The sequence below is a fragment of the Schistocerca piceifrons genome, chromosome 1, assembly GCF_021461385.2.
Source record: "Schistocerca piceifrons isolate TAMUIC-IGC-003096 chromosome 1, iqSchPice1.1, whole genome shotgun sequence".
NCBI classification, from domain to species: domain Eukaryota; kingdom Metazoa; phylum Arthropoda; class Insecta; order Orthoptera; family Acrididae; genus Schistocerca; species Schistocerca piceifrons.
In genome coordinates, this window is record NC_060138.1 from 804046367 (window position 1) to 804058733 (window position 12367).

Sequence of the window (12367 nt, forward strand, 5' to 3'; positions counted from 1 at the left end):
AGATACATCACATGATCACACTGACAGAACCACGGGCACATAGACACAGGCAACAGAGCATGCACAATGTCGGCACTAGTACAGTGTATATCCATCTTTCGCAGCAATGCAGGCTGCTATTCTCCCATGGAGACGATCGTAGAGATGCTGGATGTAGTCCTGTGGAACGGCTTGCCATGCCATTTCCACCTGGCGCCTCAGTTGGACCAGCGTTCGTGCTGGACGTGCAGACCGCGTGAGACGACGCTTCATCCAGTCCCAAACATGCTCAATGGGGGACAGATCCGGAGATCTTGCTGGCCAGGGTAGTTGACTTACACCTTCTAGAGCACGTTGGGTGGCACGGGATACATGCGGACGTGCATTGTCCTGTTGGAACAGCAAGTTCCCTTGCCGGTCTAGGAATGGTAGAACGATGGGTTCGATGACGGTTTGGATGTACCGTGCACTATTCAGTGTCCCCTCGACGATCACCAGTGGTGTACGGCCAGTGTAGGAGATCGCTCCCCACATCATGATGCCGGGTGTTGGCCCTGTGTGCCTCGGTCGTATGCAGTCCTGATTGTGGCGCTCACCTGCACGGCGCCAAACACGCATACGACCATCATTGGCACCAAGGCAGAAGCGACTCTCATCGCTGAAGACGACACGTCTCCATTCGTCCCTCCATTCACGCCTGTCGCGACACCACTGGAGGCGGGCTGCACGATGTTGGGGCGTGAGCAGAAGACGGCCTAACGGTGTGCGGGGCCGTAGCCCATCTTCATGGAGACGGTTGCGAATGGTCCTCGCCGATACCCCAGGAGCAACAGTGTCCCTAATTTGCTGGGAAGTGGTGGTGCGGTCCCCTACGGCACTGCGTAGGATCCTACGGTCTTGGCGTGCATCCGTGCGTCGCTGTGGTCCGGTCCCAGGTCGACGGGCACGTGCACCTTCCGCCGACCACTGGCGACAACATCGATGTACTGTGGAGACCTCACACCCCACGTGTTGAGCAATTCGGCGGTACGTCCACCCGGCCTCCCGCATGCCCACTATACGCCCTCGCTCGAAGTCCGTCAACTGCACATACGGTTCACGTCCACGCTGTCGCGGCATGCTACCAGTGTTAAAGACTGCGATGGAGCTCCGTATGCCACGGCAAACTGGCTGACACTGACGGCGGCGGTGCACAAATGCTGCGCAGCTAGCGCCATTCGACGGCCAACACCGCGGTTCCTGGTGTGTCCGCTGTGCCGTGCGTGTGATCATTGCTTGTACAGCCCTCTTGCAGTGTCCGGAGCAAGTATGGTGGGTCTGACACACCGGTGTCAATGTGTTCTTTTTTCCATTTCCAGGAGTGTACTATTACCATGTTGGATGTGGCTCTGATGGCCATTACCTGAATTATCTCGTGTTGTGGATACACTACTTTCATCGATGTTTTCGTATCAGTATGCGTATCTTCATTGTTGGTTACTTTGAAAAATAGAACATTTGATTGCTTTTCTGGTGTATTTTCTGTGCTAGCTTCTACTTTGCATTTTGCCTTGCTAGTAGCGCCACCCACAACCACCGATACAAAAGATAGGGGGGCGGGGGTCTTCCTTCCGTTCTAAGTTGTCTATTTTCTGCTTTAGTTACTCAAATTCTGCCTCTAGTCTCTCCATCTCTCCTGGTGCACCCCCTACTGCCAACTACGGAGCGAAGTGGCGCAGTGGTTAGCATACTAGACTCGCATTCAGTAGGGTGACGGTTCAAATCGGTGTCCGGTTATCCATATTTAAGTTTCCCGTCATTTCCCTAAATAGCTCCAAGCAAATACCGGGATGGTTCCTTTGAGGAGGCAGGCCGATTTCCTTCCCTGTCCTTGCAACATACCGCACGTGTACTCCGTCTCAATTGACGTCGATGTCAATCGGGCGTTAAAACCAAATTTTCCTTCCTCTTCTTATCCGCTGATAACTTGCGGCGCAGCAGCTTGTTTTCTACTCGTAATTTTCGTTCTGCCCTCGAATTTTGCTATGTGAGTGCAAATGAACAAATTTTGTTTTTAACTTGAGCAGTGCGTGGTGTCGACGACTTTTATGCTCTTTCCCAGGTCTACTTGCAGATCAATCGCAATCTCATCGACTGAAGCGATTTATTCCGCAGTCGATGTAGTCTAAACGGCTCCTTTAGCAACTATGGCACCTGAGTTGGTTTCTTTTCATAGTAGCTGTCCTCTTACATTTAGTGCTTTTTCTTTTCTACTCGTATGCGACGTCGTCATGGTTATCACTACCTACAGCGTGCAACAATCCTCGCTGTTTCAACTAGCGGCTGCAACCCCGAGCGAAGACCATAAACGCTGAGTTGACAAAAGTCACGGGGTAGTGATTTGCACAAATACAGATGGCGGTAGTATCGCGTGCACAAGGTATAAAAGGGAATGCGTTGACGGAGCCGTCATTTGTACCCAGGTGATTCATGTGTCCGACGTAATTATGGCCACACGAGGGGAATTAATAGACTTTGAACGCGGAATGGTAGCTGAAGCTAGACGCATGGGACATTGCATTTCGGAAATCGTTAGCGAATTCAATATTCCGAGAGCCAAAGTGTCAAGAGTGTGTCGTGAAAACCCAATTTCAGACATTACTTCTCACCAAGGACAACACAGTGGTCGATGGCCGTCACTTACCAACACAGAGCAACAGCGTTTGCGTAGAGTTGTAACTGCTAACAGACAAGCAACACTTCATCAAATAACCGCAGAAATAAATGTAGGACGTACGACGGACATATCAGTTAGTACAGTGCGGCGAAATCTGGCGCTGATGGGCTATGGCAGCAGACGACCGACGCGAGTGCCTTCGCTAACAACACATCGCCTACAGCGCCTCTATTGGACTCGTGGCTATATTAGTGGGAGCCTAGACGACTGGAGGTCCGACAAGGTATTAGGAGGTATCCCATGACTTTCGTTGCCACAGTGTTGTTTGCTCCAGTGTTCGAGCTTGGAACTGTGGAACCCTACGGATTAAAAAACCGCAGACAGTTCACCGAGGTGAGGTGGTGGAAGCCTTTGGCAACTACAAATGCCAAACGACGATTTTCTTCACTAAAATGCATGAGTAAATGACAAATTTAACTGCTAAACACAGAGATGTCACCTGTTACACTGAAGTACGAGGGGGTGGAGATCTCAAGGCATCCCTGATATGCTCATTAATATTCATGTCCGGGGAGATTGGTGGCCAGCGGAAGTGTTTAATCTCAGAAGAGTGTTCCTGGCGCTACTCTGTGGCAACTTTGGACATGTGGTTTGTCGCATTGTTCTGTTGAAATTGCCCAAATCCATCAGAAACCATAATGGACATGAGTGGATGCAGGTGATCAGACAGGATGCTTACGTACGTGCCACCTGTCAGAGTTGTATCTAGACGTATTAGGGGTCCCATATCACTCCAACTGCACACGCCCCCCACCATTATAGAGTCTCCACCAGCTTGAACAGTCCCATGCTGACATGCAGGTTCATGGAGTCATGAAGTTGTCTCCATGCCCGTACACGTCCATCCGCTCAATACAATTTGAAACGAGACTCGTTCGACCGGGCAACATGCTTCCAGCCATCAAAAGTCCAATGTCGGTGTTGACGGGTCCAGGCGAGAGGAGGCGTAAAGCTTTGTGTCGCTCAGTCATCAAGGGTACACGAGTGGGCCTTCGGCTCCGAGAGCCCACATCGATGATGTTTCGTTGAATGGTTCACACGCTGACACTTTTTAATGGCCCAGCATTGAAATCTGCAGCAATTTGTAGAAGGGTTGCGCTTATGTCACGTTCAACGATTCTCTTCAATAGTCGTTGGTTTCGTTCTTGCAAAATCTTTTTCCGGCCGTAGCGATGTCGGAGATTTGATGTATTCTCGGATCCCTGATATTGACAGTGCACTCGTGAAATGATCGTACGAGAAAATCCCCATTTCATAGATACCTCGGAGATTCTGTGTCGTACCGCTCGTGCGCTGACACTTAAATCTTGATAACCTGGCATTGTAGCAGCAGCAACCGATCTAAAAACAGCGCCAGACACTTGTTGTCTTAGTAGGGTTGTCAAGAAAGTTAGTTCCGATCGGTCGTTAAATATAACCACAGTGAAAATCCGATGGAGTTTTGCACAGGTGTGTTGGGCAGTGATTCTAGTATGCCCGTCAATCGCGTTACGTTGTTCTTTTTATTACTGAGCACACAGGGAGCACATAAAGATACCCAGAACAATAGCTTCTCCCGCCAAGTACGAGGGCCTGGTGAGAAATTTTGCCTGAGATATACAGCCAACATCACATAACTGTCGTGCGTTTCCTTCTTCAAGACAATTCTCAGTCGCATTCTGCAGGGACAATGCAGATGCTCTTGCATCAAGTGGAAATGTTTGATTACCCACAATACAGCCCGTAATTGTCTCCCTCTGAGTTTCATGGCCGGCCGGAGTGGCCGAGCGGTTCTAGGCGCTACAGTTAGGAACCGCGCGACCGCTACGGCCGCAGATTCGAATCCTGCCACGGGCATGGACGTGTGTGATGCCTTCAGGTTAGTTAGATTTAAGTAGTTCTAAGTTCTAGGGGACTGATGACCTCAGAAATTAAGTCCCATATTGCTCAGAACCATTTTTTTTTTTAGTTTCATCTCTGTTCACATGAACCGCTGACTATGAAGACAAGATTTTGGCACAGACAACGAGCTGTAGGCCAGCGTAGAGAATTGGTGGAAAGCACTGGCGGCTGCCTTCTATGACTAGGGTACTGGAAAGTTGGTACAGCGCTACAACAAATGTATAAGTAAGAACGGCGACTGTGTAGAGAATTATCTGGAAAGTGTAACTAACTCTTGCAAATAAAATGTTTCTGATTTTCACTGTCGTTTCCATTTAGCGACCGATCGGAACTTACTTTCTGGACAACCCTCGTATATAGGCGTTACCTACCATAGCGGCAGATTCTTCCTTTTTACATATCTCTATATTTGAATACGCATGCCTATATCAGTTTTTTGGCGCTTCACTGTAATACTGCCTGAGAACCTGGCTGCAGAACAGGTACAGCTACATCTATACTCGACGAACCACTGTGTAGTGCGAGTCACAGAGTGCTTCCCAGCCTACCGGTTACTGTGGCATTTTACCGTTGCATTCACGTAGGGAGCGCTGCCAGAGTGGCAGTTTAAATGCTTTTGTGCGCGCTGCAATTGATCTAATCTTGTTTTCAAGATCCTTACGTAAGCGATAGCATATTGCAAGAGTTGTCATTTAAAGCCGGTTCTTGAAACTTTCCAAGTCTCTTTCCCGAGATTGTTTGCGTCCATCTTCACGTGCATGCCAATTTAGTTTCTTCAGCATCTCTGTGACACTCTCCAAGGAGTCAAATAAACCTTTGACCATTAGTGCTGTGCTTCGCTGTTTACGTTCAGTATCCCTTGATAGTTCTGTTTGGTACATATTCCACGCATTTGGGAAATATTATAGGATGGGCCGCAAGAGCGACTGGTAAACAATCTCATTTGTAGACTGATTGCACGTCCTCACTATTTTACCAATACACCGAAGTCTACCATCTGTCTTATCTACTACTGAGCTCATGTTACTTATTTATTTATTTATTTACACGTCAAGTTCCGTAGGACCAAATTGAGGAGCAAATCTCCAAGGTCATGGAATGTGTCAGTACATGAAATTAAAACATAAAAGTAATAGCAGATAAAAATAAATGTTCAAGAAACCTGAAAAAAAGTCAGTCCATAAGTTTAAGTAAACGCTATCAGCAATACAATAAGAATCAGCTAAATTTTTCAAGGAACTCCTAGACAGAATAGAAGGACTGATTCATGAAGAAACTCTTCAGTTTCGATTTGAAAGCGCGTGGATTACTGCTAAGATTTTTTTAATTCGAGTGGCAGCTTATTGAAAATGGATGCAGCAGTATACTGCACACCTTTTTGCACAAGAGTTAAGGAAGTCCGATCCAAATGCAGGTTTGATTTCTGCCGCGTATTAATCGAGTGAAAGCTGCTTATTCTTGAGAATAAACTAATATTGGTAACAAGAAACGACAATAAGGAACATAGAAATTGAGAGGCCAATGTCAAAATACCCAGACTCGTGAACAGAGGTCGACAAGAAGTTCGTGAACTCACACCACTTACTGCCCGAACCGCCCGTTTCTGAGCCAAAAATATCGTTGTAGAATGGGAAGAGTTACTCCGAAATATAGTACTATACGACATAAGCGAATGATAATAAACAAAGTAGACTAATTTTCGTGTCCAAGTATCACTCACTTTTGATACCGTTCGAATAGTAAAAATGGTAGTATTAAGTCTTTGAACAAGATCCTGAACGTGGGCTTTCCACGACAACTTACTATCTATCTGAACACCTAGAAATTTGAAATGCTCAGTTTCACTAATCATATGCCAGTTCTGTGGAATTACAACGTCAGGTTTTGTTGAATTGTGTGTTAGAAACTGTAAAAATTTAGTCTTACTGTGGTTTAACCTTAGTTTATTTCCTACAAGCCATGAACTGACGTCAAGTGCTGCACTATGACTGCTACGGTCGCAGGTTCGAATCCTGCCTCGGGCATGGATGTGTGTGATGTCCTTAGGTTAGTTAGGTTTAAGTAGTTCTAAGTTCTAGGGGACTGATGACCACAGATGTTAAGTCCCATAGTGCTCAGAGCCATTTGAACCATTTTTTTGCTGCACTATTTGAAACCGAGTCAATGTTGCACACAACATCCTTCACTACCAAGCTATTGTCATCAGGAAACAGAAATATTTTAGAGTTACCCGTTCCATTTCATAGCTCTTCTAAGAGTATTACGGCTGCCCGCGCCGTAGACTACATGGACAGTGCCACGCCGTCTGGAACACCATGGATATAAAGAAGGGGAAGAAGGATATTGGTAGAGAGACATGGGAGCAGGAGAGGGATAGAGAGGGTGTGGGATAAGAGATATGCAGGGAGGTGATGGACAGAGATAGGGGGGGGGGGGGGCGAGGAGGAGATGGACAAAGAGAGGGGGAAGGAGGAGAGAAACAGAGAGAGGGAGAGGGAGAAGGAGATCAGGACGTGTATCCAATTCCTGTACGTATTCAAATCAAATGGCTCTGAGCACTATAGGACTTAGCTTCTGAGGTCATCAGTCTCCTAGAACTTAGAACTACTTAAACCTAACTAACCTAAGGACATCACACACATCCATGACCGAGGCAGGGTTCGAACCTGCGATCGTAGCGGTCGAGCGGATCCAGACTGTAGCGCCTAGAGCCGCTCGGCCACCTCGGCCGGCGAAGCATTACTGACATCGCCAGTAATTATATAATATTTAGTTGTTTGATATCGTTACTGACGATGCAGTTTTAATGGCCAGCAGTGTAGATGAAAGTTGAAAGAGAGATGCGAGAGAAACAGGGAGTAAACCACCGGTGGACCGCGAACGCTGTGAAGACGCAGGCAGGTGGCTACCGAGCCAGTAGCGGCATTAGCTGCTGCGGCTGCCGCTGAAGTTTCGCGAGAGCGAAGAGCGGCGAGCCGAGATGGCGGAGTAGCGAGAGTTATTAGCTCGGGGCGCGGGGCGGCTGCAGTGGCGCGGTGTGTGTGGCGCCCGCTTCCCGCGCCCATTCTTATTCAGATATTAATTCGGCTGCAAGTTGTTTTCCTCGCGGGTCGTTATTCACGGCGCGGCCCGCCTGGTCGCGTCTCCCCCCTCCCCTCCCCTCCCCTCCCCTCCCCGGCGCCGACCGGATGGGCGGAGTGTACTCCGCAACTCAACCCTCCGCTCCCTACAGCCGCGCTGCTATCATTTGCGATGATTAATCGAAAACGTTATTTAATATTCATGACGTAGTAACGACTGCTTATCTAATTCCTTTTCATTCTGGAAATTTATCGAACTCCTTGTGCAACAAAAGAGCGTGCCGGCCGGCTGCTGGTGGCGCACCTTGGCGCGGCGGCTGACTCCGGCGGGGGCGGCACGGGGGCGGAATGCAAATAGGCGGCGGCTGGACACAGCTGGCCGATGTCCTACTCCACGTAACCCTGGCCTGCGCTCGCAGCAGTGCACCACACGACCTTTGGCTGGCGGCCGGCTAATTCAGCCACTTCTATTGACAATTTCTTCGTTACAGTGAGGTGACAAAAGTTGATTTTAAGTGACCACGTAAGTGTTCGACGATCAGCTTACGTAATAATTCTATAACAAGACACAGAATTTTTAGTTCTGGTGATGACCTTAATAAATTAACGAGTGGATACGCGTTAACTGTTCAAATAGTTCAAATGGCTCTGAGCACTACGGGACTTAACTTCTAAGGTCATGAGTCCCCTAGAACTAAGAACTACTTAAACCTAACTAACCTAAGGACAGCACACACGTCCATGCCCGAGGCAGCATTCGAGCCTGAAACCGTAGCGGTCGCGCGGTTCCAGACTGTAGCGCCTAGAACCGCTCGGCCACCTCGGCCGGCGCGATAACTGTTATATATAAGAAATACGAACAAGTCATCAATATATGTACCATAAAAGTATATGTACGAAGTGCGTGCGTCTAACACTCAGAAACGAGTCCCAGTACGATCAAGGATGTTATATGGTGTCGTAGCCATCTATCCCCCATCCATCAAGTAGATTCCTGTTTTTTCCTGAAGGACGTGATTTTGAAGATACAGGGGGTGGAAAGTTTCGCCCTCTAGAAATTTCTGGAACATTCCAGAACATTCTAGAGTATTTGGGAACATTCCACAACATTCTAAAGTATTCTAGAGCATTTCAGAAGAATCCAGAATGTTGCGGAATGTTCCACGATGATCCGGGATGTTCTGGAATGTTCGTGAATAGACTGGAACATTCGGGAAGATTACAAAATGTTTGGGAACATCCCGGAACACACTAAATCATTGTGGGACATTCCAGAACACTCCCAAATGTTGTGGAATGTTCTGGAACATTGTTGACCATTCGCAGCCTTTTTGGTATGTTCTGGAATTAGCAACTGGAAGGTACCCATTGGTAGGAGTATATAAAGCAAGACTCGTTGTCGGCTCGAACATCAGTTTCTTATCAGTGACGAGGAACCAAAAAGGTAGTGCAGTTAGTGAAGAAAAAGAAACAGTGAAGTAGGAGTAGTTAAAGTGATATAGTGACTGAACATAAATCGAAAATAACGTGTGAAATTTGTATAGATAGCACTTAGTGTATTTTTTAATAAAAAGTTGATTTGATATGTATTTTAGACAATTCTCAAAAGTAAAAGAGGAGGAGATCTTGCCAGTTCTGAAGCAAAACGGCGTAAACAAAGAGAACAGCGAAGAAAAGAAACCGACAAATGAGCCGAAGCACGTTTAAGTTTCCAACGAACGGCATCAGCACCGTGAGAAGCGGGGAAAGCGAAGAACTACGAAATGAACGTATTGAAGAATCAAGAACTGTGATACGATCTTATAATAAAAGTCTGCGAACTGTCATTCCAGTTTAAATGACTGCAATTTCCAATCAAATTAGCCTACATTTTTACAATCATCAAAGCGCAAGGACAACCTTCAAAATGTTGCGGCATCCACCTTAAAGACTCCCGCTTCTTTCGCTGTCAACTATACGCAGATTGCTCTCGCGTAGGAAAGATGAAAAATTTGTGCATGTATACGCCGTATAGCAAAATGAAAAATATTGTGTATAAACACGAATTGTAAATAGAATAATTTTTCAGTAAAATTCTTTACCTCTTATACTTTAAAGGTTATCCTTTTATTCCAAAACCACACAATGTCATATCAACTCCCTGAGCGAAGCCGAGTACCCCAGCTAGTTTACGACGAAGAGAGTGTGTTCCAAATAGATGATGTACTCCAATTTGACACCGCCCATTTTCACTGAACAAACAACCAAGGGCGTGGTTAAACCATTTCTCCGCAACATGCTGTCTTCCATGAGCGTTAGCCCAACAACTTGTGCGAAGTTTAGAATATACACAGACTGATGAAAAGTATCCTGGCACCTATTATCAGACGTTACTATGGGCTACGCATGCCCTTCGTCTTCAGCACGGCTTGAACTCTTCTGAGGGCACTTTTAATAATGCGTCTGAATGTGTATGGAGGAACGGCAGTCCATTCTTCCCTAAGAGCCAAAAACAGAGAAGGTACTAATGTTGTACATGAGTGCCTGAAACGAAGTCAGCGTTCTACATCATCCCAAAGGTGTTGTACTGGGCTCAGGTGTGGATTATGGAGAGGGCAGTCCATTTCAGGAATGTTGTTGTCCACAAACCATTGCCTCACAGACTCTGCTTTACGACACGGTGTATTGTCATAGAGCTGCAAACAGTCGCATCCCCGAAACGTCCCTCTTCTGTTACGCAGTACACAGTGCTGAAAAATATGTTGATATCCTTCTGTATTCAGCACTGTCTTAACGCGAGTGAGGAAACATACTAAAACCACGAAAGACACTCCCACACTGTGCCACCATTTCCTCCGAACATCACTGTTGACACTACGTGTGATAGCAGGTAACGTTCTGCAGGCGTTCGCCAAACCCAAAACCATCCATGGGATTACCATAGCATGATACATCACTCGTTTCCAGTCATTTACTCATCACCTCTAGCGTCGCTTGCCAACGGCCTTGCCGCAGTGGTAACACCGGTTCCCGTCAGATCACCGAAGTTAAGCGCTGTCGGGCTGGACTAACACTTGGATGGGTGACCATCCGGTGTGCCGAGCGCTGTTGGCAAGCGGGGTGCACTCAGCCCTTGTGAGGTAAACTGAGGAGCTACTTGATAGAGAAGTAGCAGCTCCGGTCTCGGACACTGACATACGGCTGGGAGAGCGGTGTGCTGACGACATACCCCTCCATATCCGCACCCAGTGACGCCTGTGGGCTGAGGATGACACGGCGGTCGGTCGGTACCTTTAGGCCTCCATGGCCTGTTCGGGAGGAGTCTAGCGTCGCTTAGCACTGACTATAGAAACGAGTGGCTTACAACGAGCTGCTCTACCTGCGTACCCTACTCTTTCCAACCATAGACGCTCAGTCACTGTGCTAACTGGAGTGCTGGTGGTGCTTCGGAACTCACGACTGATTCCTGTCGCTGATTTCATGCGATTTTTTACAACCACCCTCCGCATTACTCAACGGTCTCTGTCCGACCGTACGTGAGGTCTGATTGGTCTTGGTATAGCTGTGATTATTTCTTCGCGTATTCACTTCATACTCAGCAACAGTCGAAAATCAAATGGTTCAAATGGCTCTGAGCACTATGGGACTTAACTTCTGAGGTCATCAGTCCCCTAGAACTTAGAATTACGTAAACCTAACTAACCTAAGGACATCACACACATCCATGCCCGAGGCAGGATTCGAACCTGCGACCGTAGCGGTCGCGCGGTTGCAACAATCGACTGTGGCAGCTGTAGAAGCGCTGAAATACCCCTGATGGATTTGTCACACAGGTGATATCCAGTGACTAGTCCATGTTCTCTCTCACTGAGCCCTCCTGACCGACACATGTTTCTCTACTGACAACACAATACTTCCGGCCTCCTTTTGTACTGGTGGGTCCAACTGTCTTGGCATCTAATGGCCGATTCCGTAAGCACAGGGGTGTTCGGATATTTTTGATCATATAGTGTAGGAGTGAGGTACTGGAAGAAGTCATTCTGTGACGGTGGGCCAAGATTCGTGGCTGAATAGCTCAAATGGTAGAGCTTTACCCCCAAAAGTCAAGGTTTCAAGACTATTGGCCTGTTCGATAGTGTTTCGTAAACAAAGTTTTCGGTTGATCCATAGACTCGTTTCCTCCGTCCTCTGTTTATTTTCATGCATTTATGGTATATGGAATTTTTAAGATAGGAAAGCTGAATCTGCAAGTGAATTAATCATTTCGCGTGGTTCTGTGGCTAGATACAAGTCCTTCAGTTGGACGCGACTTATCCCATTTCTCCGACCGGGGAAAGGGAGCTGTAGTTTAAAGTGGAATCTGAACCCCGTGTCGCTCCTCGCGACTCCTCACGTCGTTGAGAGCTGAAGACCGGATTAAAGGCAGACTGAAAATTTCCATGGTCCGACTGGAATTCCATACCGTGACGTCTAGGTTTCCAGTACACACTTTACCGCTAGATCACTAGACATGACTATAAGTAAGTTGAACACATCCAATTCAGTTTTTGCTGACAAAACTGTAACCTATATAATGCATAAGAAATGCATATTTGGTTCTGTCATGAAACGGCTAACATAGAAACATAGTAAAATTGTATAGACTGTGTATTGACTAGTTCCACATTACTACGACGTATCGTACAAGAGACCAATATAGAACATAACATAGAAAATGATTTCGTATAGAAGC

The 12367-nt window shown here is 47.0% G+C and overlaps 1 pseudogene; it reads left to right on the forward strand.

Moving 5' to 3' along the window:
* The first annotated feature begins 10631 nt into the window (after window positions 1–10631).
* Window positions 10632–10749, forward strand: LOC124717746 (annotated as a pseudogene).
* The last annotated feature ends 1618 nt before the right edge of the window (window positions 10750–12367 follow it).